This window comes from Chiloscyllium plagiosum, chromosome 4, assembly GCF_004010195.1.
Source record: "Chiloscyllium plagiosum isolate BGI_BamShark_2017 chromosome 4, ASM401019v2, whole genome shotgun sequence".
NCBI lineage: Eukaryota > Metazoa > Chordata > Chondrichthyes > Orectolobiformes > Hemiscylliidae > Chiloscyllium > Chiloscyllium plagiosum.
The window spans coordinates 61,385,332-61,407,833 of record NC_057713.1 but is presented as its reverse complement, the minus strand read 5'-3'; positions in this window follow the sequence as shown (position 1 = coordinate 61,407,833).

Genomic DNA, 22,502 nt, shown 5'->3' with positions numbered 1-22,502 from the left:
ATGTTGTGAAATTTGAAAGAGTTCAGAGAAGATTTACAAGAATGTCTCCAGGGTTGGACGATTTGAACAATAGGAAGAGGCTGAATACGCTGGGGCTGTTTTCCCTGGAGCGTCGGAGGCTGTGGGGTGACCTTATAGAAGTTTATAAAATTATGAGGGGCATGGATAGGGTAAATACACAAGTTCTTTTTCCTCAGATGCGAGGTTCCAGAACAAGAGGGCAAAGGTTTAGGGTAAGAGGGGAAAGAGTTAAAAGGGACCTAAGGGACAACTTTTTCATACAGAGGATAGTGTGTGTATGGAATGAGCTGCCAGAGGAAGTGGTGGAGACTGGTACAATTGCGACACTTTAAAGGCATCTGATTGGGTATATGAATAGGAAGGGTTGAGAGGGATATAGGCCAAGTGTTGGCAAATAGAACTAGATTAGGTTAGGATATCTGGTTGTCATGGATGTGTTGGACTGAAGGGTCTGTTTCCATGCTGTACATCTTTATGATTCTAGCTAATCGGGCCTCATTTTTACACAGCTGTTCATTCTGCCATCCTATCCCAATAAACTAGATGGCACTGATTCCTGACAGTAAATCAGAATGGTTAACTGGCGGCAGCAGCTTACAGCTTGCTTCTCAAGGTCTCCATTTTAATCTGCCTTCACCAACATTTTTTTGAATGCTTGCTCCTCTACTGAAATAATTATCAGCGAACCACCAATCTCACCATATCATCATTGCTACTCTTAAAGTAACTCAGAATTTATTTAGCCTTTTGGGACTTCACTTTGGAATTCAGGTACACCTTTGACTTGTATTATCCTGCCAAGGCAGTTTGTGAATAGAGATGCACAGCCATCTCACACATCTAGACATCGTATGGTATTCTATGGTTCTTAGCTTCATTGTCTTGCACTAATTTGGAGGCTACCATCCTTCATGCATCACATAATCTCTTTTAGCCAAAAGGCAAAAATGACTACTTGTTGTGGAGGATTAGATGAAAGAGTCATTGAATAGAGATTTTGCATGCAATAGTGAGGTTTAAATGCCACATCAATGAATTTTGTGTGCAATGGCTTCCTTTCCAGCTCACTACATCTAAGTACTGCTGGGGTGGAAGGACCCAGCTCTGTAGTCGGTTTGGTTGGTCTGGAAGACTTGGGCAGTGATCCCTAGGGGTGACTTGACCTACACAGCCCAGAAAGTGCTTAGCCAAGATGCAGGCCATCTTGGCAAACGTGTCTGCAGGTTATAGGAGACAAGGGGAGACCTCAGCACCTGTAATATCCTGAAAGGAAACTTTTTTGGTACTGCATTCCTGAGGAGGCCTGCTGGTACCATAGAGTCATAGAGGAAAGGATGCCTGCACTAATGGAAAGCTCTTTTGTTGCACTCTAACTTTGCCATTGATGCTGTGCTGGTATCCAGTTCTATGCATATATCCCAGCAGACATTAAGTATGCTAGACCTGGTTCTCTAATGCAGTTTCTAATCTCTCCATGGAGACAGCCAGATATATGCATGTTGGAGCCAGCACGGAACTGATAATGCTGGTGAACTCCTTCATCCTTCGATCCAATTTACTGACGCTCCTCTGACAAACTTGCCTGCTATTGTTAAGCCTTTCTGTGAATTTTGATGAAACCACTCTTGGCTGAGAGCAGAGGATTGTTGGGGGCTGAATGAGCATCTGTTCTCGGGCAGATTACAAAAGAGCTGGGGTATTTCTTCCTCAGTCCACTTGAAAATGAGTCAGCGATGTGCTCAGCAGATTATGCTGCTGCAGCTAATCTAGAGAGGTGAAAATCTCTGATCTGGTACAGGGAGCTGAAATCCTTGCTAGAGCATCTCCCAACAGTTGAGTGGCTATTGACAGTTGAGCTGAGTGTAGGTAGTACTGGCCTCCTTTGAGTTCTACTGCACTGGGTTCCCATTAGTACCTGCATTAGAGAAGAGAGTTTGATTCAAAAAAGGAATGAAAAGCTTGTTCGGGATAAGAATGAGATGCACTGGTGTTAATGGGTGAACAGCATAGCACAATGAAGTTTACTGGGTTGGCTGTTCACTGAGATCACTGCATGAGCACCCATTCTCTTATGGTCTTATGGTCTTCTCTTCCCAGGTCAACTCCAGAATGTTTTTACATATGGGTTGAAGAACCTAATTGCTGCAGGTCCTCAGGCCAGGTTATGAGAGACCGCTTCCCGCAATGACACAAAGGGAGGGATTGAGTATGATGGCAGTGGGCAGAAAAGTAGTTAGTGGTGATGAATGACCGCTTAGAAGTGGTCAGGTACTCTGAGTGAATGGGAAAAAAGGGGCAGCATGGTGGCTCAGTGGTTAACACTGCTGCCTCACAGCACCAAGGTCACAGGTTTGATTCCAGCCTCGGGCAATTGTCAGTGTAGAGTTTGCACATTCTCCCCGTGTCTGCGTGGGTTTCCTCCGGGTGCTCTGGTTTCCTCCCACAGTCCAAAGATGTGCAGGTCGGGTGAATTGACCACGTTAAATTGCCCATAGTGTTAGGTGCATTAGTCAGAGGGGAATGGCTCTTCGGGGAGTCGGTGTAGACTTGTTGGACCGAAGAGCCTGTTTCCACACTGTAGGGAATCTAGTCTAATCTAATCTAAGAGTGAAAAGATTAATAGCTCGGGACAATGAAGTGGATGGCAGCAATTGAGTGAACATGCCATATGCAATTGTTGAGAGGTTCATTCCATGAGCTTTGATGAGAAGTGTGAGAATCAGAAAGCAGAGTAAGGATGGTGAGCAGAAGGTCATTTGCCTTCTGTGAGCATTGCTAAACATTACATTTCACCTTGGAGACCACACAGAACCAGAATGCTACTTCAATTAGGCTGACTGAGTCTGATAGCATGATTTACTTTTATGGCCTGGAGGAAACAGCATTGCCCTTCTTTCAGTGACCTGATGGACCAGGATATCCATCAGAAAATGGGGTTCCAGTTTCCCTGTTTGTGCTCTGTCTTCATAGTTGGAATGTGACAGAATACTCTAAGATGCTGTTCACAGCTTGCAGCATCTGAAGTGCTGTGCAGCTACGGTTTAAGTGTAAAATGAGATGGCTCAAAGATCATGAAGCAGAGATCCTTTATTCCATTGGCATTGGATAACTAGAACTACAAGGGAAATGAAGATTAAAAAAATGAACCACTCACACCTTTTACATGGAATGAAGGCTGTGCTTTACATTGGGTTCAGGAATCCTTTGTTTCCTATTGCCCCCCTTTGCTATCCCAAGATCCCTCTTATCTTCAAAGACACCCTCTTGTCATTGTGGGTTTAACTGCTCCAGCTGCCCTCTGGCACCATCGATACCTGGAGGTTCTGTTATCTAAATATGGTGCCTGTGCTGTGAATGTTGCAAAACCTTGGCAACGTTCAGAACCTCCATCTCTCCTGCATGAGATTGCATGAGATAGGCACTGTGGAAGCCAGTTACATAACTAGTAAGCTGAAGAGCAGAAGAGTGCACCAAAAGTCAGCATGGCTTCTGGACCTCATTGAGAAAAGAACATTTGTGAAAGTTCAGCCTCTTGGTTCAGTAGCTGGTACGAGCCTGAAGTTGAAGCCAAGGCTTATTGTTGGAAGAAGGAGAAGGAACGATGATCTGTGTCTCTTCTATACTTGAACCGGGAGTGTGTGCTGCTGACAATGTACAAAATTTAAGTTCTTCCATTCCACTGCACTAACAATTTTCATCTGATCAAAATCATAAAAGCATTAAAAGAGACCATGAGCCAGGTGTTACATTATTGAATGAACTACTTAACTGCATTACAGATTCACAATTGCTCCATTAATCATTGTGTGATTTGAGCAACATGCAAAAATTAAAACTTTAAACAGATATTTATTTAAATAAATGTTCAAAGCAGGTTGTATTAATTATAAACACCATAATTATACTGTTAGAAGTCTCACTGCAGACTTTTTTATGACTTGGTAACTGCGATTACACAATGAAGTAATGCAAATGATTGTGAAATTACACTCAATACAAGGTCACTATAATGTGCTCCACATTCCAGAGGAAAATGAGACTTAAATGAGGACTTTACTGCTAAAAAAAAAGCATGTTATAATGAGCACTGCATTAGTTAAAAAGATGGATCCTATTAAGTTCTCTCTCACACGTATAAACTTGTGTTGTCAGAGGTTTTCCTAAAGCGCTTGAGCTCGGAAATGGCTTAAGGTTATGAGAAACTCAGTAAAATTGGGAAAGTTTCCTGGAATAAATCCTATGGTGAAATACTATTGGGAATTCTTCAGTGATTAGATGAAAGTTTCTACATTTTTTTCAACTATTATTGGATCCTAAAAGAAATTTCATAAATTATGATGATGATTTGGCTTGATAAAGTGATAGCTGCTGTTCATAAAATAAAAACCAAGAAAATTTAATTTTATGTATAAATCTCATACTTCTCCTCAGTTTCGTGCTGTGAGCACTGTTTGAGTTCAAGTGGAAAATAGTCTCCAGTTGCCTTCCACGTGGTGTTTTAAATGCTCCAAACTCTTACAAAACTCTGTTCATTTAAAACATGTGATGGTTTCAGCATTTAACGTGAAGCAACTTGGCACCAGTTTTTGAAAAAAGTACAATTTATTCACATTTCAATCAATATGAATAAATATACACTGTTTTGCCTTTAGGTTTTTGGTCTTTTACATCAAGTGATTTATTCATCCAGAGAGGTCTTACTTATTTCTACAGGTCTTCTTTTTCTCCAATGGCTTACAGCTGGATTAAAAAATAATAGTAAACAACTTGCACCTTGTTCAGTGATAATATGAATTAAAATTATATATTCCCAAATATAGTTACACCAGTGGTGATAGAAAAAGCACCAATATACATGAGTAATGTTAGGCATTATACTTCTTATAGATAGAAAACCCATCATAATTCATCCATCATGAAAAATTAATTTTCTAGGGTGTAGGTGCACCCCTTATGCCTGGAATGAAGGGCATGCTTTATCAAGGGAGGTTGAGAGAGCTAGGGTTTTTCTCATTGAAGCAAAGAAGGATGAGCGGTGACTTGATAGAGGTGTACAAGATGACGGAAGCATAGATATAGTGGATAGGCATAGACTTTTTCCCAGGGCAGAAATGGCTATCACAAGGGGGCAAAATTTTAAGATATAAGGAAGATGTCAGAGGTAGGTTCTTTACACAGAGAGTGGTGGGTGCGTGGAATACACTGCCAGCCGTGGTAGTAGTGGCAGATAAATTAGGGGCATTTAAGTGACTCTTGGGTAGGCACATGGATGATAGTAAAATGAAGGGTATGTAGGTTAGTTTCATCTTAGAGTAGAATCAAAAGTTGTCACAACATCAAGGACCAAAGGGCTTGTACTATGCTGTACTGTTTCATATTCTATGTTCTTTTCTTTGTAAGTGGTAGAGTTTACTGGTATGGGTAGCAGTACCAAAGAACTTCTGACACATATCCTGCAGATCATAAACACTGCAACCATGATGGACAATATGCATGTTTTGGCTAATGGATGAAGTGCACTTCTCCCAGGTTGCAGAGTGTGTCGGGCCTGGAAAGATTTAGATGCACCATAAATAGACTGACTGGTGAGGGGCACTGTCCAGTTGCCTATTTCAGCATCAAACAGCAAGCAGCAATTTCATTAAACCTAATTTTTGACCCTTACCACCCATCGATGCCAACTTACTTAAGTGAAAACTGACCCCAGTGATACTTAAGAATGTTTATATCAGCCAGGTTTTCGCTTCATGATTTAAGAAAGCCAGCTCTTTAATTTATAAGGGTCTTCAATTCCACCAGCATCAAGCTCTGAGCCTTGAGCACAATGTAAACAGCTAAGGGGAGAACTGGCACAGAATCAATGACAACTTTGACAGACAATGTAATCGTCCTGATCTCCATGCTTTGTGACGTCTGCTTTGATGAAAATTCCAGCAATCAATATAATCACCTTTCTAACCCAATTCAACTTAGCTTGCCAGATAACAGAGTTAGCTGCCAGCAAAATATGTACTCCAATGCCCTGGAATTGCAACTGTAATATTGCCTGAAACAGCATTTCCTTTGCAATCTCCACAAGTAGTAGTCAGGAGAAAGTGAGGACTGCAGATACTGCAGATTCAGAGTCAAAAAGTGTGGTAGGTCAGGCAGCATCCGAGGATCAAGAAAGTCGACATTACGGGCATAAGCCCTTCATCAGAAATGTGTGGGGGCCCAAGGGGGCTGAAAGATATTTAGGATGGGATGGGCTGAGGGGAAGGTGGCTTGGAAGGCAATAGGTCAATGAAGGCTGGGGGTATTGGTGATACGTCAGAGTGGAAGGTGGAGCAGATTGATGGGAAGGAAAATGGACAGGTAGGACAGTTCAAGAGGACTGTGTCAAGTTGGAGAGTTGGATCTGGGATAAGGTGGGGGTAGGGGAAAAGAGGAAACTGGTGAAATCAACATTGATGCGGTATGGTTGGAGGGTTCCAAGACAGAAAATGAGGAGTTCTTCCTCCAGGCATCGGTAGCTTGGATTTGGTAGTCGAAGAGGCCCAGAACATGCATGTCCTTGGCGGAGTGGTAGGGGAGTTGAAGTGGTTGGAACAGGGTGGTCAGGTTGTTTGGTGCATGTGTCCCAGAGATGTTCCCTGGAACGTTCCACAAGTTGGCGTTCCTGTCTCTCCAATGTAGAGAGGACTATATCCAAAGCAACAGACACAGTAGATGAGGTACTTGGGTATGCAGGAAAACTTCTGCTGGATGTGGAAGGCTTCTTCGGGGCCTTGGATGGAGATGGGGTGGTGGTGGTGTGGGCACAGGTTTTACACCTTTTGCAATGGCAAGGGAAGGTGCCAGCAGCTGATAGCAGGGCAGAGGGAAATATATCTGGGGTCTGACCGTAAGTGGTGGAAATAGTAGAGGATGATTTGCTGTATCCGGAGATTAGTAAGATGGAAGTTGAAGAGCAGGGTTGTTCTGTCCTTGTTGCGGTTGGAGAGGTTGGGTTCAAGGGCAGAGGAGCGGGAAGTGGAGGATATGCACAGGCGGGCATTGTTGACCACATGGGAGGGGAAATTGCGGTCCATGAAGTAGGAGGCCAGATGGGATGTCCTAGAGTGGAATTGCTCCACCTGGGAGTAGAACTGTTTAACCTCCTCTTGGGAGCATGAGATAACACTGATCCAACTCTCCAACTTGGCACTGCCCTCTTGAACTGTCCTACCTGTCCATCTTCCTTCCCACCTTTCCTTTCCACTCTCCATTATAACCTTTCATCATCACCCCCCACCTTCATCTACTATTGCCTTCAAAATCACCTTCCCCCCAGCCCCACCCTCCTCCTATTTATCTCTCAGCCCATTGCCACACACACCCCCACCCCACTCCTCTAATATTCCTGATGAAGGGCTTATGCCCGAAACGTCGACTCTCCTGCTCCTCGGATGCTGCCTGACCTGTGTCCAGCGCCACACGTTTTGACAGATAATTGTCAGACAGAGTTATAATATCTGATTCACATAGGTGATAGGGATTCTTCCTTGATAGAATGATGATTTCAACTGGAACAACTAAACTGTGACCATACTCACGAGTTCTGCACCTTTGCAAACTACTTTGGCAAGCTGACGTTATTCAACATGGTGACTAGATAGCAATATGGAATTATATCTTTGCTAATTCTCTCCTGCGATAGTCTATATGATGGGGTAAACTATACCATAATTATCATTTCCCAGGAGATAGTAGTGTAACGTTTACGTTACCTGACTAGTATTAGACTAAAATTCCAGTGGAAGCTGCATTCATTGAGGTTCATGTAATTACGTTCCGGTTAAGAACAGTTAAATTCAAAATTAAAATTTAAGTTAGGAACAATTGTAAAATGTATCAAAGCTAACCAATTATTGCAAACTCACAAATAGTTCCTTAATGTCCTTTAGGGAAGTAAACTTACATCATAGAAGTACAGAAACAGAAAGTGGGAGCAGGAGTGTCCTGAATAGTGGCAAACCTGCTCACTGTTGTTGCACCCACGCTAATTCAAATGGGGAGTAGTCCATCACACCCTTGATTTGTTCTTGGACAAGTGGAAAGGTTTTGAAGAATCAGGAGATGGATTACATATCTCAGGATCCATAGCTTCTAACCCACTCTTGATACTGCAACATTTATGTCGCTGGTCCAACTGTGTATCTAATGAATGGTAACCCAGAACACTGTATGTCACGGAGAGATGGTTGGATTATCTTGGAGATGGTCATTGCGTGTTATAAGTATTACATTGATTCAGCCAAGCCGGAATGTTGTTCAGATCTTGTTTCATATGAACATGGACTGCTTCAGCATCTGAGGAGTTGTAAATCATACAGAACATGTTGTATTCCAACTTCCGACTTCAATGAGAGTAAAGAATTTTGGAATCGCATTTTAAACTTCCACAACTGACCTTTCTTCAAGACTGGAAAATTGTTACATTGAGCTAAATCATGCTTCAATGCAGATTGGAAGGTGGCTTGGTGATGACAGGGTGTAAGGAATGATGGCTAGAGGACCTAACAGTCTCTCACATAATTGGTAGGAAGTTTCACAAAACTGAGGTGGGCTTTCAAATGAAAATAAATGAAAAAACTGCAGTTGCTGGAAATCTGGAGCAAAAACAGAAATTGCTGGAGAAACTCAGCAGGTCTGGCAGCATATGTGGCGTGAAAGCAAAGTTAATGTTTTGTGTCCTGACCTGCTGAATTTCTCCAGCAAATTCTGTTTCTTGTTTCAGATTTTCTAACCAATTTATGTCAGCACTTGCATACCTCCTTGGTCACTTCAAAACCACACCCAGATACAGAATGTCTCACTCTGTCCTGGTCTGCCTGACACAAGATCCTTAAAATATGTTCTGGAAGTTTGCAACTGACAGTGTATCCTTTAACCACTGAACTTTCTAACCAATTTATGTATCAATATTAGTGTGTATAATAATATTTACATTTTCTCACACCATGTGGCTAACCCGCCAAAAAGGATTTCAGCAGATTTCTCTATCTCTTTGAGCACAATGAAATTATTACCTTGCAAAGAAGAACGAATACACTAACTATGTTACATTTGCCAACCAAAGATCCCAATAAAAGCTGGAAGCCCTGGTGATGGTAAAGTAGTAATTCAGTCAAAAATATGAAGTACTCCTCCATAAATTCCCTGGCACCTATGTTAGTTCTACCACAAGACAGCCATCAAAAACCCTTGACCACTTTCTTCTGGTCTCTTCGATTGAAAGACCTTACTATGAAAAAATAAAAACTCTGTGTTTGTCTTTAATATGAGATGCTTGGTCTGCAATGGTGTGTCGGTTTGTTTGGTTTCATTTGCCTTGAGCAAGAATCTCAGGACAAACACTGAAATTGGACAGGTGTTTATCAGAAGCAGTTTGAATTGGGTCAAATTCCATTTTAGCTATCAACAGAAATTCAAGCAAACAGCACAGTGCTGACCTCAGTCTAAATCGGCCTACATCAGCATAGACTTTCTCTTCAAATTTTAACTTAAATTTGGTTACTGTCCTTAACATTTAAAAGACTTCCCATTATGAGTGGCACTATGGGCCACTATGGGCAGCACCGTGGCTCAGTGGTTAGCACTGCTGCCTCACAGCGCCAGGGACCAGGTTTGATTCCCTCCTCGGGTGACTGCCTATGTAGACTTTGCGCATTCTCCCCGTGTCTGCGTGGGTTTCCTCCGGGTGCTCCGGTTTCCTCCCACAATCCAAAGATGTGCAGGTTAGGTGAATTGGCCATGCTAAATTTCCATAGTATCAGGTGCATTAGACAGGAGTAAGTATAGGGATTGGGGAATGGGTCTGGATGGGTTACTCTTCAGAGGGTCGGTGTGGACTTGTTGGGCCGAAGGGCCTGTTTCCATACTGTAGGGAATCTAATGGCATGTATACTTTGACACTGCAATGTTGCACTGGTAAATTCCCAGCTTGTCCATCTTGTGTGCCCCTTTGATATATACTTGTCATCTCATCCACAACCCTATGCTGTATGATAGATTCTCACTACAACCCATATGAGATCCATCTGTTAGAGTATTACTGGTTTGAGGTCCAAAACTATCACCTCAACATATTAGCAGGTACTTAATGCACTCATAGAATCATTGTACGGAAACAAACCCTTCGGTCCAACTCATCCGTGCCGACCTGATATCTGAACCTAATCTAGTCCCACTTGTTAACACTTGGACTGTATCACTCTAAACTCTTTGTATTCATGTGCCTATCCAGATGCCTTTTAAATGTCACAATTGTACTAGCCTCCACCAATTCCTCGGGCAGCTCATTCCATACGCACATCACCCTCTGCGTGAAAATGTTGCTCCTTAGGATCCTTTTAAAATTTTCCCGTCTCATCCTAAACCTAGTTCTGGATGCCCCCAACCCAGGGAAAAGACCTCGACTATCGACCCTATCCATGCCCCTCATGATTTATAAACCTCTGTAAGGTCAGCTTCTGATGCTTCAGGGAAAACAGCCCCAGCCTGTTCAGCCTCTCCCTATAGCTCAAATCCTCCAACCCTCCAACCCTGACAACATCCTTGTAAATCTTTTCTGAACCCTTTCAAGTTTCACAACATCCTTACGATAGGAGGGAGACCATAACTGCACACAATATTTCAAAAGTGGCCTAACCAATGTCCTGTACAGCCGCAACATGACCTCCCAACTCCTATACTCAATGTTGTGTCCAGTAAAGGTCCCTCTTCACTATCCTATCTACCTGCGACTCCACTTTCAAGGAACTATGAACCTGCACTCCAAGGTCTCTTTGTTCAGCAACACTCCTCAGCATTAACCCTTTCAGGCCCTTACAGCATTATAGAATAGTTCCCCTTACCTAAACATTTATTCGCGTGATCAATATTTACACATTTGTGTGCCTAAATGCATTGTACAATATTCCACACTCCCCACCCAACTATCACTATTATCCCTCTTAGCCCATGTGCTTCAATTTTGCAAAATAACCTCTTGGGGGAATTATCAAATGTTTTCTGACATACTATGTCCACCAACTACCCAATTCTGTTAGTGATATCCTCAAAGATTATCCTCTATTAGACTCATCAAACAGGGCTTCCCATTCACAAAACCATGCTGACTGTGCCCAATCCAATTATTGTTATCCAGGTGTCCATTTGTCATATGTTTTTAAGAGATTCTCATATTTGACCAATAAACAACTCCTTCCAATGTTTAATGTCCCTTACTTATTTTTGTTCCACTCAAATAGATTAGATTAGATTAGATTACTTACAGTGTGGAAACAGGCCCTTCGGCCCAACAAGTCCACACCGCCCCGCTGAAGCGCAACCCACCCATACCCCTACATTTACCCCTTACCTAACACTACAGGCAATTTAGCATGGCCAATTCACCTGACCTGCACATCTTTGGGCTGTGGGAGGAAACTGGAGCACCCAGAGGAAACCCATGCAGACACGGGGAGAACGTGCAAACTCCACACAGTCAGTCGCCTGAGGCGGGAATTGAACCCGGGTCTCTGGCACTGTGAGGCAGCAGTGAGCACTGTGCCACCATGCCGCCACTAACCATTCACCATTTTGCTCTTCTGATATGTGAACCTACCTTATTTGATACTAATGCTACTCTTTAAATCAGCACAACACCGTCTCATTTTCTCTTTGCCCTGCACTTCCTCAATGTTGAATATCCTTGAATATTCAGTTCCCACTCTTGGTCATGCTGCAGCCATATTCCAATAATGGAATTAGATCAAACCCACATTTTTGTATTTGTGCCTTTAATTCATCTACCTTGTTGTGAATGCTACCGATATCCAAGTAGATTATCAATGGTTTTTTGACATTATTCCATATTCTAAGCTTAGTTAGTGTTTTTTTTCAATTCGCTTGATTTCTACTTTGGCTGACTGCTTTCCTACTTCAAGTTACCAGTGTGACTTTCTTTTATCTTGAACTACAACACAGGTTCCCATCTCTCCGACAAGCCAGTTGAAACCATTCCCAACAACACTAACCAATCTCCCTGAAAAGAATTAGTCCTATTAAAGTGTAAACCATCCAAATCATTCAGGTCCCATCTGCCCAGAAATGGTCACAATGCCCTCCCTCCCACAGTACACCCTATTCTATGCTCACTACAACATGGTACTAGAAATCATTCTAAGATTTCTGCTTGTGAGATCCTTTCTTTTGCTTTCTTTACTAGTTCCCTAAGATCTGTTTTCAGAACATTATCCCTCTTCCTATCTATGAGATTGGTACCATTGTGGACCATAACCTCTGGCTGTTCACCTTCCAGAAGAATGATGTCCTGCAGTTATACATTCATTTTTAATAGCTGAACACTGCTTGTGCCTGTCAGATTCCCTTGACTAATAGCACTGGCACTGACTTAGGATTATTGTACATTAAAAGCTGAATGGATTCTTCAGGTCCCTTATGAATTTCTCCTCTTAAAATTGATCTGTGTGGCTTCCAGATTATTATTTCACCCATTATCTGAATGGTTTTCTCTAAAGTCAGATTTTCTTTTGACTGTAATTAATCTGACAAGGACCAATTGGCAGTTACAATCATAGTTCTGTCCCTAATGAATCCTAATATTAAATTTCCAGAGTTACATTGTCTTAATTATCTGTCAAGGTCATTAATAAAATTAATCATACATATACCTGGATACTGTTCTGAAGTTAAAGTAATTGTCAAAAGCTTGCAGAATTTGATCAAAAGTATTTTTTGCTTCATTTATACCTTGGCATCAGCAACTTGAGTTTGAATGAAATGTAGCAGCATCACTGTATGTTCAGCTTCCGATTTATTACCTGGTTTGACAGCAACTGCATATCTTAACATAAAACAAAAAACTGAGCATGCTGGAGATTTGAAACACACAAAAAGCCCAGAATTTGCTGGAGAAACTCAGCTGGCCCAACAGCATCTGTGGAGAGAATAGATTATGAAGAAGGCTCACTGAAACCTTACGTATCTTAAGAATTGTTTTCTCCAAGATCTTCAAACTTCATTGAAGGAGAGTTGGATTTGAAATGTTACTCCAGTCCTCTCTCCAGACAGATTCTCCAGATTTGTCGAATTTATCCAACACTTTCTGTTTTAATTTCAGATCTCCAGCATTCAAAATACATTGCTTTTATGTCTAATTTAATTGTTTTATTTGGTGTATCTCTGAAGTTAAATCTTCCTGGCAATATTATTTATTTTGTCATGTCTTCCGAATGTGACTATCCATTTTCCTGACTTTAAAGGCTTTTTAAAAATTTTGCAGTATAACAATGCTGCTGCTGTCTCCCACTGTACTGGAGGAATTTTCATGCTTTGGCAGTCAAAATGGTGCTTTCCCACCTCCACAGAATAAAATGGAGCTTTCTCACATTTTGTAAGCAAACAGATTATTATTGCCTTTTTTGCTGCTCTGCTAGATGAATCCAGTTCTTTTTACTGACTTATCTGGAGGATTCTCTGTTGCCTGCTTTCTATTAATAATCCCTATTGTTTTATGGTTTTTTTCTTGTTGGATGCGTACTCCTATCTGCAGTTTAAATACTTCCCACCTTTATTGCTCAAGCAATAAATTTTCTAGCTTTTACATGGTTCTTCTAAGTTTGTGAGAAGATTTGTAGCTCGGATGCTCGTTGTTGTGGTTCTGTTCGCCGAGCTGGGAATTTGTGTTGCAGACGTTTCGTCCCCTGTCTAGGTGACATCCTCAGTGCTTGGGAGACTGCTGTGAAGTGCTTCTGTGATGTTTCCTCTATAATGGCTATAAATGCTGGAGGAAACATCACAAAAGCACTTCACAGGAGGCTCCCAAGCACTGAGGATGTCATCTAGACAGGGGACGAAACGTCTGCAACACAAATTCCCAGCTCGGCGAACAGAACCACAACATGGTTCTTCTAGCTTCTTCTTCCATTAGACCTTGCCTGCTGCAGCTTCTAATTTCCCCATATATCATTTTAATTCTGGTATTATGACATTCCCAGTCTGTTGTAATTGTTCCTGTGGCCTTTGTTTTTTTCTTCCTGTACGTACCCCGTCAAAGATGGCAGCAGAGTGACGATGTTCCATCTGAGTTACTGGCCTGAGGCTCATCCGCTTCTGTCAACTTTTTTTATGTTTTTGTTCTCTTTTTAATTTTGCATGTCATTTTTGCTCTTTACTTTTGTTCTCTTCCTTTATTTTCACCTTGGAGGCCTTTTCGCATCTCTGACAGGGCAGGCCCTGTCTCGAGAGCATGAGCGGCAGCAGTGGAAGGAGTCAGCTCCTCGAGGAGAGTGAACCAAGTTCGGGGAAGAGCAAGACCTCGGAGAGCTCGCAACTTCAGTGAGTGTGGACTCAGTGCTGAGAGATGGCACTGGAGCGTGGCAACCTCTATATTGATGGGCCCAGTATAGGACTCATGACGGGTAGCAGCAGCACCAGTCTCAACGATGGTGGTGATGGGAGGGCGGCTTCTGCTGTGAACATCAGTAAGCGGTGGCAATGCAGTAGGCTCAAATTGGTACTCCTGGCAGATCGCTGGGAGCAATAGTCGCATCTCTGGTGGCATGATAGGCCTGGTATGGTACTCCTGACAGTGGAGTGGTCCCGGCTGTGGTGGCCTCAGTGTGGGACTCCTGGAATAGACTGTGATGTGGGCCATTGGTAGGCACAGAGCCCATTGTGTAGACCCTCTACCCATTCCACTGACATCAATTGGAGCACAAGAAGGGAGGAAGAACTCTGTTTCTAATTATATTTTAATTATATCTTCTATAACTCAAATAGCACCAGGGCACAGTGACATATTAAACTTTTCATTGTATTTATTTTCAAAATACAAGTAACAATAAATAAATCATTCAATTCATTCAGTCATGGTGGCAGCACTTGCTCTGAGCTATAAGAACTTTGCTTATTTCTAGCTTTCTGAGCTTGTAATGACACCATTGCCCATGCATTGGGGATTTCAAATTTTGCTCAGTTTCTCGGACATTTGTTTGCTTACTGGTTGAACTCCAACTTGGGACCTCTCCCACAGACCACAGACTCGCAATTGAGTCTAATACTGCAGCCCAGCACATCTCTTACTATGTCTGAAATACTTTTCATAACAGATTGTAGATTCTGCCTCATTGAATTTTTCTTCTGAGGGGTTCCTAAAAGTTGAGTTCTTTTGGATGCTTTCTGTTTGTAGGAGCAACTTTCTGAAAGCTGGGTCTATAGATTCTTCAGACTTCCGCTGCTTGCTTGCTATCTCGTCGGAGAGTTGAAGCAATGCCCACCACTCGCACTATGTTGCATCTTGGATCCTGATCACAGTTTGTTTTTTGTAAGATCTGTCGGAAAGATTTCCTGCACTATTTTCTGGTTTGCCTAGTGTACCAGATAAAAATAATGCAGTAGCCTATCACAAAGAAGCTGTCATCTTAAACGTTGTGTATTTCATGATATCAACCAGGTACAAATTATATTGATACAATAGACATTATTAACAAGGCTGTGAGGAAGATCTAGATGTTAGGTTTTACTCTTTCAAAGCATGAAACTGTTCTCCTGCCTATGTTGCTGTGGTCTCATCATATTGAGTAGTCTTTAAAGCAGTCCTCAGAATTATTCCTTCAGACCCTTACAGATTTCTTTCACAACCTTTTTCAAATTTCAGACCACTAACCCCACAGAATCGCAGAGCAATTTCTTAAATTTCCTTTCCCTAATTGAATTATGTAGCACATTGCGAATTCCATGAGGAAATGACAAATTACACTTTTACTGTTCACTTTATTCAAATCCTAGATACGTTATTGAAGCACTTAGAGTTGGACAGCATTGTTCACATACGGTCAATCTAAAATAAATCATGAAAATGTCTATCTTAAACATGGGACATCATTTTAGATAATTGGGATTGGAACCATTTCAATTACAACTTGGTGATAAAACATCTTTCTTTCATTTCCACTGTACACGACCAAAAAGAACACTGAGGTGGCCATCTTTTGACTCAACTCATCCTATGATTGAGAGCAGATTCTGAGATATTTGAAGAAGATGCAATTCCTTTTGCCAGTACAAAAAGAATCATACTTGAAAATCACATATGGTATAAATTTTCAGCTACAATAAAATTTTGCAAATTTCACTTGTCCTGCCACATAGTTTGAAAATAAGGCCCAGATATTATGAGCAGTTCAGGGGAGCTTGGCGAATGAGATGAACAGAATAGTACTGAATGTGAAGTAAATTGCAAAATGCTCTGGTGCTCTCCAAACCTTTTATTTCCCTACTTTGCAAAGGTGTGCTCTTATTTTTCAATTTTCCATCTGATGAAAGATCTACTGCAAAAATACTAATAGGTTTATTTGCCGCACGAGTTCATTGGAATAATTAATATTTTTGTTTATATTTCACATTGCCAATAGTATTTTTTGTTACATGCTATAATTGCCTTCAAGGAAAGCATTTTGGCACATATTCTTTCTGAAAATAGCCAAGCAACAAATTCAAAACAGAAGACTGTAAAAGGAATTAAAACTTAGCAAGAAAATATCTCAAGATGTGTCACTTTCATTTCCGTTGTTTGCAGAATCCAGATTCTTTTTGTCACGTCCCTCAGAATGAGATGATTACGGTCAAAGTACAAATAAGGCAAAATGGATAGATGAAATAAAGCCTGAAAAATCTGAGAAGACAGCATTAACAGCTGTAGTCAAGGCATTGCATGTCAGGTGAGGAGAACTGTGTATAAATTAGATAATTTAATATAGCAAAGAGCAGGAATAAATGGTTCTTTTTCAAGCTGGCAGGATGTCCTGACTGATGTGACAAGAGAGTGTGTGCTTGGGCATCAACTCTTCACAAACCTGGGTCCCAGGTTCGATTCCAGCCTTGGGCAACTGTCTGTATGGAGTTTGCACATTCTCCCTAATCTGTGTGGGTTTCCTCCGGGTGCTCTGATTTCCTCCCACAGTCCAAAGATGTGCAGGTCAGGTGAATTGGCCATGCTAAATTGCCCATAGTTTTAGGAACATTAGTCAGAGGGAAATGGGTCTTCGGAGGGTCAGTGTGGACTAGTTGGGCCAAAGGGCTTATTTCCACACTGAAGGGAATCTAAAAGAAAAAAAATCATATAAATGATTTGGATGAAGAGACCGAGGGTATGGTCAGTAATGATATATAGGTAGGAAACTGAGGTGTGAAAATGATGTATGGAGACTACAAAGGGATTTAAATAGGTCAAGGGAGTTGGAAAAGATCTGGCACATGGAATACTGTGGGAAAGTGTGAAATTGTCCATTTTGGCTGAAAGAATGAAAAAGAAGCATATTATCTAAATATTATCTAAATGGTGAGAGGTTGCAAAACTCCAAGATGCAGAGAGATCTGTGTTTCCTAATGCATGAATCACAGAAGCTTCGAATGCAGGTACAGCAAGTAATCAGGGAAACTAATATTATACTATGTTTTAATGTGAGGGGAATTGAATGGAAGAGTAGAAAGGCTATGATTCAGCTATCGAAGGTATTGGTGAGACTACATCTAGGGCACAGTGTACAGCATCTGGTCATCGTATTTAATGTAGGATATGAATGTATTGCAAACAGCTCAAAGAAGATTTACTAGACTAATACCTAGAATGAGTGGATTGATGCGGAAATGGTGGACAGGTTAGACCTGTATCCTCTGGAATTTAGAAGAATTAGAAATGACTTAACTGAAACATCCTTGATTGGGTTTTCCTTGTTCGAGAATCTGGAAGTCAGTGTCATAGTCAAAATGTAAGGGGATCATCCATCTGTGATGGAAATGAGGAAACAGTTCTTCTCTCAGAGGGTTATGAGTCCTTGGAATTTCTTTTCTCAAAAGACAGTGGATGTTTTTTTTTAAGGGAGAGGTAGATGGATTATTGATTATGAAGGGGATGAAAGATTATCAGGGATATGCAGGAATATAAAGCTGAGGTTAAAATCAGATCTGCCACAACCTATTGAATGACAGAATAGGCTTGAAAGATTGAGTAGCCTATTCTTGTTGGTATGATTATATGTTTAAATGGTTCCCATTTTATGTGCTTACACTCATCAGTTTGAAAACTGACTGCATTTTGATTTGAATGTATGCAGATCTAAGCATGCCATGTGTGAGAACCAGACTGAAAATTAGATACACATTATGTCATACACTTAGCATGCTGAAATATTTCTCAACACATGCCTAAACCTATAGGGATTACAAATGCTTTTCACCCATTAAGTAATTTCCATAATTCTCTGCTTTCTTTAATGAGTACTTACTTAAACTTGCATACCTCTCCAAAATGTCTGGGGTGGGACAGGGTCATTGGGGGATCAAGAAATCAATAAATATTACAACAGAGCAATTTTTTATCAATACGATTGATTGGAGAGTCTCAAGAAAATATTTATTAGATTTCAACTAGAAAAAGGTGTTCAGGTTTTTAGTTGTTTGTATGTACTTTTTTTATTTTCAAAATAAATGCAATTTGCAAAACAGCAACTTAATGATTTTCATTAATAAGTACATGTTGCTTTAATGTGACTTGATTAGTTTTTGATATTTCTCCCCATGAATTCTCTGTACTGTGTTTGTTGAATGTGATGACTTGTGTCAGCACTTTGCTATCTTTCTGAAAGCAATATGAACGAGAGCATGAGTGAAAAGGTTTATTATCCAGGAAAAGTATCTTCTGCAAATAAATTAATAGAAAAAGAGTTACTTTGCATCAAAATAAAGGGCCACCCACTCTGGTGTATAACACAGCTACTCATTGGATTTCAGGTAGATTGGGCAGTTTTAGATAGTTCAGTCTCCTTATGGAAACATATGTGTCCAGTCTACATCTTGTTATGCCTGAGAACTTATGGAACCTGTAGATAGGACTGAGACCTAATAAACTCCAGCCTGTTAAATAAACCAACAGCCTATCCTGATGAGAATATTTGTGAGTAATCCTTCATCACTGACTACTAGTAAATCTCTAGACTACTGAAGGAAGAAGGACTTGTAGCAGCAATCTACTCCAACCAAGTGGTTGGTACATAGATCTTCAAATCGCTGTTATAAAAGAGAACATTTCCGTTCTTCATTGTTCAATCAATAGTAGCACATGAGGTAAGTTTTAATAATGGACAATAGTGTAATTCATCAAATTATGGATACAGATAAGGAACAAACAATAAGTGATCATACACATTATACAGGGATTATTTTAACAATCCCAAATAGTCAGGCTGTTGGAAGAATGAATATATAGGCAAATTTCTGAGAAATGCAAAAACATTGGCCAGCAATCATTGGGAATTTTAACTATTCCAATAAAACTGGGAATTTTTAATAGGAAAGGAATTGAAGAAGCAGAATTCTTGAGATGCACTCTGGTGAACCATTTTCATCAGTATGTAGCAATCCCGACAAGTGTGGTGCAGTTCTGTAATTAATTTTAGGGAATGAAGCTGGAAAGGTAGCTGTGACAGTGAGAGAGCACAACAGTTGTACTGATCATAAATCCGTTTGTTTTAACATAACTGTGAAAAAGGACAACAATACATAGGTCTAAATCTGGGCAAGACTAAACTCTGCTGAATTCACAAAAAAAGTGGATTGGAAAGAGCTAGTGAAGGTAAATCAGTGTCCAGGCAAAGGAATTCAAAGGAGAGACTCAAGAGGTTCCAAATAAACATCCTCTCACAAAGAAGAAGACAAATCTAGAGCTCCCTAGATATCAAGGATCTTACAGGCTAAGATAAATTAGAAAACTAAACCTCATGTCTGACACCAAGAACTTAATATTGTAGAAAACTAAGAGGGGCATAGAAAGTAGTGGGCTAAAATCACAAAAGGAATGGAGAAAGTAAAGTGAGGACCCAAGATACTTTATTAATATATTAGGAGTAAGTGGATTACTAAGAATAGGATTCTTAATAGACTAGCAAGTTTATCTTTGTAAACAGGTGAAACATGTTGGTATATTTCTTAATGAATACTTTGTATCTGTCTTCATAAAAGGGGCAATGCAAATATTACAATTAAACAGGAAAAATATTAAATATTGGATGTGATCAACATAGAGAGAGAAGGTATTAATGCAATTAGCATCCTTTAAAATGGATAAATCATCAAGACTAGATGAACAGTTTCCTGTTATAGAAAGAAGTTAGGGATGAGACAGTGGAATAAACCCGAGACTGTGGATGTTGGAAATCTGAAACAAAAACAGATGTTGCTGATCTAACAGCATCGTTGGAGAGAAATCAAATTCAATGTTTTGGGTTCAGTGACCTTTCATCTGAACAAAGATGATGAAATAGTAGAATGTCTGACCAGCATTTTTCAATTCTTACTGGATACAAGATGTTGCGGCAGAGGATTGGAGAAATGCTTATGTTGTATCTTTGATTACTAGGGAGTAAGGGATCCACAAAAATAATTACAGGCTAATTGGTTTAAACTCAGTAGTTGGTAAATTATTGGAAGTAATTCTCAGAAACATGGACCACAGTATTTCAAGATGACAGGCCACCACCACCTTCTAAAGAGTAATTAGGGTTGGACAAAAAGTTCTGGCCTAGCCTGCAAAGTCCACATTGTGTGAATGAATTTTAAAAAAGGAAGATAAGCTCTCATTTACAAAGATACAGATTATCAAGATCAATTAGTGTGGCTTTGTTAAGGGAAGATTATGTCTGAATAACTTGATTGAATTTTGTGAGATGTAATGAAAAGGATTGATGAGGATCATGCAGTTGATGTTATCGACTGTGGCTCAGTGATTAGAATTGCTGCGTCACAGCACCAGGGATCCAGGTTCAATTCCAGTTTTGGGCTATTGTATGTGCGGAGTTTGCACATTCGCCCTGTGTCTGTGTGGGTTTCCTCTGGGTGCTCTAGTTTTCTCCCACAGTCCAAAGATGTACAAGTTAGATGAATTGGATATGCTAAATTGCCCATAGTGTGCAGGGATGTACAGGCTAGGTGGGTGTGATGTGAATAATGTGTGGTTACAGGGATGAGGTGGGATGTTCTTCAGAGGGTCAGTGTTGACTTGATGGGCTGAATGGCCTGCTTCCACACTGTAGGGATTCTATAACACAGATTTTAGCAGGAACCTTTCATACGGCAGACTGATTAACAAAAATGGCCATGAGATCCAGAGGAATGTAGCAAGCTGGATCCAGAATTAGTTTAATGGTAGATTGGTATTTTTGCAATGAGAAGGCTATTTCCAACTGAGCTCTACAGGGCTGCGTTCCCTGCTGTTGTGGCTTATAAGAACAATTTGGATGAAACGTATGAACAAAACATTTGTAGATGACTCAAAAATCGGCAGCATGACGTGGAAAACTGTAGACTGCAGGAAACTATTGAGGGACATGTCAAATGGGCAGATAAGTGGCAAATGGAATTCAGCCTATGCAAATATGAGGTAATACATTAGGGAGGTCCATGGAGACTCCAACTTTATTTTATTTGACATTTTTGATTGTGGAATTGATTATTGGACTTTGTAAAAGCAAGTTACTGAATCTCATTGTAATTGGTGTTTGTACTGCTGTTGTGTTTAACCAGAGGGGGAAGTAGGTTGCAATGGACTGGCAGCAAGGAGTGTGTACAAAGTGAGATTTAACTGGCAACAAATAGCTGATTGGTTTGTGGAACTGAGACTGGTTATGGATGTCAAAAGTCATCTGTCAGCCAACATCCATGTGAGTGATTCCTGGGCAGTGAAATAGTTTGTGGGTATGAATGATATACATAGAAGACTTCAACTCTAGAATGCCTAACATCTGAAGAAAGCTACTTAATTTTCCCTCACCAGTTACAATGAGCTGGGGCTTTTAACCAGTAACAAACAAACATTTTTTGAATGAGTCAATCTGTGCCTCCTGAAAGGGCATGAAAGTACCTGGAAACAAGATATTCAAGAATATCAAAAACATCAGTTCCTGATGAAGGACTGATGCTTGAAGCATCGATTCTTCTGCTCCTTGGATGCTGCATGACTGGCTGTACTTTTCTAGCACTACACTCTTCGATTCTGATCTCCAGCATCTGCAGTCCTCACTTTCTCTTAATATCAAAGCTTGACAAGTCAAAGGATAATCTCAACAAACCCTGCGAACATGGGTCATTCAACTACCTTCCCAATTTTTCCCTTCCATCCAGAACAGCAATATTTTTGTCTATCTATGCCTCTATGTGTATGTAGAGGGAGTTTTATAAAGGAGTTAGTTATTTAAGTAGTAGATTTATATATCAACAATTCATAATTGTTTAGCTGTAGCTAGGCTCTATTTTTTTGTAATAAATAGTCACTTGTGTCAAGATCTGAAATCTGGTATGCACTTTGTGTTAACCTGGGTCCAAAGAAAACAATCAAATTGGGCAATTTAGCATACCTTGATAAAAGCTTTAACTTTTGTGATGATTCCAGGAATATCTTA